This window comes from Camelus bactrianus, chromosome 22, assembly GCF_048773025.1.
Source record: "Camelus bactrianus isolate YW-2024 breed Bactrian camel chromosome 22, ASM4877302v1, whole genome shotgun sequence".
Taxonomy (NCBI): Eukaryota; Metazoa; Chordata; class Mammalia; order Artiodactyla; family Camelidae; genus Camelus; species Camelus bactrianus.
Window position 1 is genome coordinate 26,514,064 of NC_133560.1, and position 6,338 is coordinate 26,520,401.

The window sequence follows — 6,338 nt, forward strand, 5'->3', positions numbered from 1 at the left end:
GACTGCTGGATCATATTGCAAGAGGATGTTTAACTTTATTAAAAAACCCACCAAACCATCTTCCAAAGTGGCTGGACCGTATTGCCTTCTCACCAGCACTGAATGAGGGTCCTGCTCTTCCATAGGCAACAAGATTTTTATTTTTTATTTTCATTTTGTTAATGGAGGTACTGGGGATGGAAACGAGGACCTCATGTATGCTAAGCACATGCTCTACCACTGAGCTACACCCTCCCTGCCAAGATTTTTAATCATAGAAAAATCTAGAAAAAAATACTGGATTCCGTCTGTATGCACCTATTTTCTTAGATTATTGTATAAAAACACTTTCCATATCATTAAAAAAAAACTCTGTAGCATTAGAAAAATCTTTCCAGTTTGTTAAAAGTGTTAAAAACATTTGTAATGACTGGCTCACTGATATGATCGTGTTACTGTAACACAGTTTACTTAATTGTCCACCTTAAGCTTTGTGCTCAGTGAATATTAAAATAATGCTACCATGAGTACGGTTGTGTGTAAATATTTGCCTACTTCTCATATTTCTTCAGAATGAATTCTTGTGACACAAACGAACTTATTTATAAAACAGAACGAGACTCAACAGACATAGAAAACAAACTTATGGTTACCAGGGAGGAAAGGGGGAAGGGAGGGATAAATTGGGAGTTTGGGATTAGCAGATACAAACTGCTATGTACAGAACAGATAAACAACAAGGTCCAACTGTACAGCACAAGGACCTATGTTCAGTGGCTTGTAATGAAAAAGAATATATATATGTATGTATAACTGAATCACTGTTCTGTGCATCAGAAATGAATTTAAAAAAATTAAAATTTTTTTAACAAAAGAATGAATTCTTGGAGGTGGAAATACTAGCCAGAAAGAGACAAACATTTTTTGATTCTTGGTACATGTTGCCAAATGTTTTCCAGAAGGCTGCCATATATGCTGAAAGCGGCAAGCCAAAGCAAGATTCTGTAATTTTTTTTTCAAAGCCATGGTTTAAATCGACAAAAAGATGTCTCATTTTGAATCAGCAATGATCTTTGAGTATTCACGAAGTGGAATGTCTTTCCCCTGGTGTATCACCACGGCATTGACTGTTTCACCAGGACACTAGTGACTGCTTTGTTCGTCTCCATCTCTTGGCTGGAATATTCATAAAAATCAATTCAGATAAGCTCTTTAGGTTTTAAAGAGGGACAACCTGGAACATTCCTTCTGCAGCCTGGACTATATTCATTTTTATACCAATGCAGTTCTAAATATAATTATAACTTTTTTTTTTTAATGGAGGAAGGGGACCATGAAAGCAGAAGTGCCTAGGGTCCCTTAATGCAACCCTGGAGCGCTCCTCCCAGGAAAAACCCAGCCCCACCTGTCACCGCCACATGTGTAGAGATTGGGTCCCATCCTGTCTCTGCTCAAAACCCCCCAGCAAGTCCCCATCATACTCAGAACAAAAACTTCAGTCCTTATGACCACAGCCAAGGCCCCCATCACCTCCCGGCTACTCACCTCCCCACCCCAACCCTAACCTCACTGGCCTCGCTGCTGTTCCTCGATGCACCGAGATCATTCCTGCCTCAGGGCCTTTGCACTTGCTCTTCTTTCTTCCTAGTTCTTATCATGGTTGAATCTTTCTCATCCTTCAGGACTCAGCCCAAATGTCACCTCCTCCAAGAGGCCCTCTCTGGTGCCCCCAACTAAAGCAGCCCCCTGCAGTCACATCACTCTGCTTGTGTCTCTGTATCACCGACTTACATTCTCCTGTTTGTTTACTGTCTCTCCCGATTCCAGCTATCCACTGCTTCATAACAAGTCACACCCAAACTTATTATTTCTCGCAGTTTTAGGGGTTGCCTGGGCTCAGCTGGGTGGTTCTTGCTCAAGGTTTCTCATGTAGTCACAGTCAGGCTGGGACTGGAGTCATTTCCAGGCTTTCTGGCTCGCCTGTCTGGTGATGGATGCTGGCTGCTGGCTGGGGGCTCTTAACCATAACACCTACCACATGGTCTCTCCATGTGGCTGGGGCTCCATGTGGCTGGGGCTTCCTCCATCATGGCAGCTGGTTCCAAGAGGGAGTGTCCCCAGAGGGACCTAGGGAGGAGCTGCATCGCCACTGACGACCTAGCCTTATGGTGTGATGTCACTCTACTGGTTAAGGTAGACACAGAGGTCCACCCAGGGGCAAGAGGAGGAGACCTAGACCTCAGCTCTTGCCCAAGGGTGTCAAGGTCACACTGAAGAAGAGCAAGTGTCATGGGAGAGATTGTTACCACTATTTTTGGAAAATAAAATCTGCCCCATGTCCCCTGGAGTGTCACATCCAGGAGGGCAGGGTCCTTGCTCAGGGTGGTCACTGCTGTGACCTCAGCACCTTGAAAGTGCCTGGCACACAGATGCTCACACATCAAATACTTCTTCCAGAACATTCCAGTGCTTTCCTGAAAAAAGCCTGTGTTCTGAAAAGTCATACTCCCAAAATAACAGGATATTACTTATATCCTTATATACTATAACATAAATATCATCGTTTATATTATAAGAGGATATTAATTATAATAACATTATGTTACATGAAAATCAAATATTACATTTAATAGCAAAAATAATTGGCGGGAAATAGGGTTGAGGGCAGAACACCCAAGCCCACAGCACTTTGTGCCCAGAGCACTAACAAAGCCAGCGGTCATCCTGGTCCAGTCTACCCTAGGTAAACCTCTCTTGGCTTCTGTGTCCAGTCTCTGGCCTCAAACTCAAGGTACCTGCCTCCTCCCTTGAGATGAAGGCATTACTCCCAGGAGAGGTCACTATTAACCTAGTTCAAATCCGATCCGGCCTGTGAATATCTTCATTAATTTATTGCTTTCAATGAGGGGAAAGTGTCTTTGTTGTGTCTTCACATGAACTTGAAACTTCCCCAGGCAAGAGAGCAGAAGGTTTAGAGGTTCTTAAAGCTCAAAATCAGTCATAAAAAGCCAGCCAGGAAACCTAGCCATGGAACCCAACAGAAAACTCAGCCACAGAATCCAACACAAAACTCAACCACAGAATTCAAACATGGAGCCCAGTCTCAAATCCCCACTGTGGAATGAAGCCACAGAACTCAGCCATAAAACCCAGCCAGGAACCCAGTATAAAACCCAGCCACAAAACTCAGATACAGAACCCAACGTGAAACCGAGCCACAGAACCTAGACATGGAACCCAGCTACCGCTCATCCTGAAGGCAGGCATTTTTGTGGCTCTTCAGTTTTTTCCATTTTAAATAAGATTTTTCTCATTTACCTCGTTAAGACTTTCTCTTTAATTCTGGAAAAAAAAAAAAAAAAGGCTAGTAAAAAACCATGCGTGAACAAACGCTCCCAGGTTATCCCAACCAACATCCACGCCCTCTCTCCATCAATTCCAACAACGTGACTTACAAAAAGGAAGCACATGTGGTTGCAGAATAAGCTGTGATTATTGAATTGGTCCACGGAGACTGGATGCCCAGGACTGGCCTGAAGAACCTCACTCCAGCCTCCACAATGCTGCCTGATTTTGCTTTAACGAGAGAGAAGTGTGTGCTGGTGGTTCAGCCGCTTGCCAGCTGGGCACACTTAGGCCAAATCGCCTCCTTGTTTCACCATCTGTAAACTACAGCATGCGTGCATGTGGCCTGTACGCTTGCCCAGGGCCACGCGCTCAGAAGAGCCCTCCACTTGGCTTAATGCTCTACAGTTGCCATCTGGAAATTTTTTTTCCTCCCCAGCTTTACTGAGATACAAGTGATACATCATTGTAAATTTGAGGTGTATGATCTGTTGATTCGCTACAGTTGTAAATTGCAAAATGATTACCCCCGCATTGTTGGCTACCACCTCCCTCCTTAGTTTCTTTTTCTGTGGTGAGAACATTTGAGATCTACTCTCTTAGCAACATTCAAGCATGTGATACAGTATTAGCTATAATCACCATGTCCTGCATGAGACCTCAAAGTTGTCAATCTTACAGCTGGAAGTTTTTTTCCCTGTGACCAGCATCTTCCCATGTCCCCCACCGCCAGACTCTGGTAACCACCAGTCTACTCTCTGCTTCTTTCTGAGTTTGTCTTTTTTTCAGATTCTACATATAAGCGAGATCACACAATATCTGTCTTTCTCTACCTGATGGATTTCACTTAGCATAAATGCCTCCATCTGGAAGTTTTTAATCATGTTACCTTTGAACTTGTGCTCTGTGGATGAAGTATGACGGGGCAGCAGAGCATGGGGTGAGCAGAGGAGATCCACTGACACCGTTTGTGATGCCCCGTGAGCCCAGAATTTCAGTGGACCCACGACAGCTCAGCAAGACCCAGAGTGGGCGTGAGGTGTGACATCTAGTACTGAGTAAGTGGAGACACTGAGAGCCTCAGGGGACAAGGCTTTCCATGCAAATCAGAACTTGCTTCTAACTTTGAAAGAAAGCAATAGTGTTCTAAGAAACAAGAAGCCCTAAACAGTAGGATGCTCATTATGATGCTTCCATATCTTGGCAATTATAAATAATGTTGCTGTTAATAGCAGGGTGTATGTATCTTTTTGAATTCATATTTCTGTTTTTCTAGATACATGCCCAGGAGTGGAATTGCTGGGCCATATGGTGGTTCTGTTTTTAGGTTTTTGAGAAACCTCCATATTGTTTTCCATAGTGGCTGCACCAATTTACATTCCCGCCAACAGTGTACAAGGGTTCCCTTTTCTCCACATCCTTGCCAACATTTGTTATTTGTGTTCTTTTTGATGATGGCCACTCTGACAGGTGTGAGATGATATCTCATTGTGATTTTGATTTGCATTTCCTTGATATTAGTGATGTTGAGCAACTTTTCATGTTCCTGCTGGCCGTCTGCATTTCCTCTTGTGGAAAAATATCTGTTCAGTTCTTCTGCACTTATTTTAAATGGCTTGGGTGGTCATTTGTTTGCTTTTTAATTGAAGTACAGTTGATTTAAAATGTTGTATTAGTTTCTGGCGTACAGCATGGATGGACTTGGAGGGTATTATGCTAAATGAGATAAGTCAGACAGAGAAAGACAAATACTGTAAGATATCACTTACATGTCAAATCTTAAAAAAAAATACAACAAACTAGTGGATCTAGCAGACAAGAAACAGACTCACAGATGTAGAAAAGGAACTAATGGTTATCAGTGGGGAGAGGGAAGGGGGCGGAGCAAGATGGAGGTGGAGGATTAATTGGTACAAACTATCAGGTGTAAAATAAGCTACAAGGATGTATTGACAACACGGGGAATGTAGCCAATGTTTTATAATAACTATGAGTGGAGTATAACCTTTGAAAATTTGTGGATCACTGTAATGTATACCTGTAACATAATAATGTACATCAACTATACTTCAATTTATAAAAATATGATATTGTAAAATAAATACAAAAAATAAAAATTTTAAATGGTTAAAAAAAGAAGAAACCCTAAACAATAAGGTCCTACTGCAGAGCACAGGGAACTATATTCAATATCTTATAATAAACTATAATGAAAAAGAGTATGAAAAAGACTATATATATGTATAACTGAATCACCATGCTGTACACTAGAAACTAACACAACATTGTAAATCATATGTCAATTAAAAAAAAAAGAAATCTCATTATAGCTTTTCTTATTCGTGAAGCTGGCCTATACTAACCAACGACTGAAGCGTAGGATGACACAGAATTAGACAAGTGACAGGACAACTCACAGCTCCGCTTCCTTTCAGCCCTTCCTTACTCACCAGCTGAGAGGAGAGACTGTGGGTAGAACGTGGGTGTATCAAAAAGTGAACATAGCAGGGGGGAGGGTATAGCTCAGTGGTAGAGCACATGCTTAGCATGCACAAGGTCCTGGGCTCAATCCCCAGTATCTCCACCGAAAAAAAAATTAATATAAGTAAATAAACCTAATTACCTTCCCCCCAAACCCAAAAACAAACAAACTAAAAAACACAAGTGAAAAAGTGAATGTTTTGGGAGGCATTTCCACTGTTCTGGTAAGAACAAAGTCCGCGTGCACAGACGAGCTACAACATCTGAACCGTACAGTGGAGTGGATGTCACAAACAAGTTAAATGCTCGTCCATTTGCATTTAAAACCGTCATTGGACAACATAAAGGTGAATGGTAAAACTCATGCTACGATTTGAACATGTCAAGTCCTCAATACTTTGGATGACATGGGAAAGGTGAATATGTTACTTTGATATAGAAGACACCAGGGCAAATCGAGAGAGAGACTAGAGAAGAAAGGGGAAAGCTTTGTTCTTCTGGTGGGTTGTTTTAAACAAGGGGCCCACATTTTC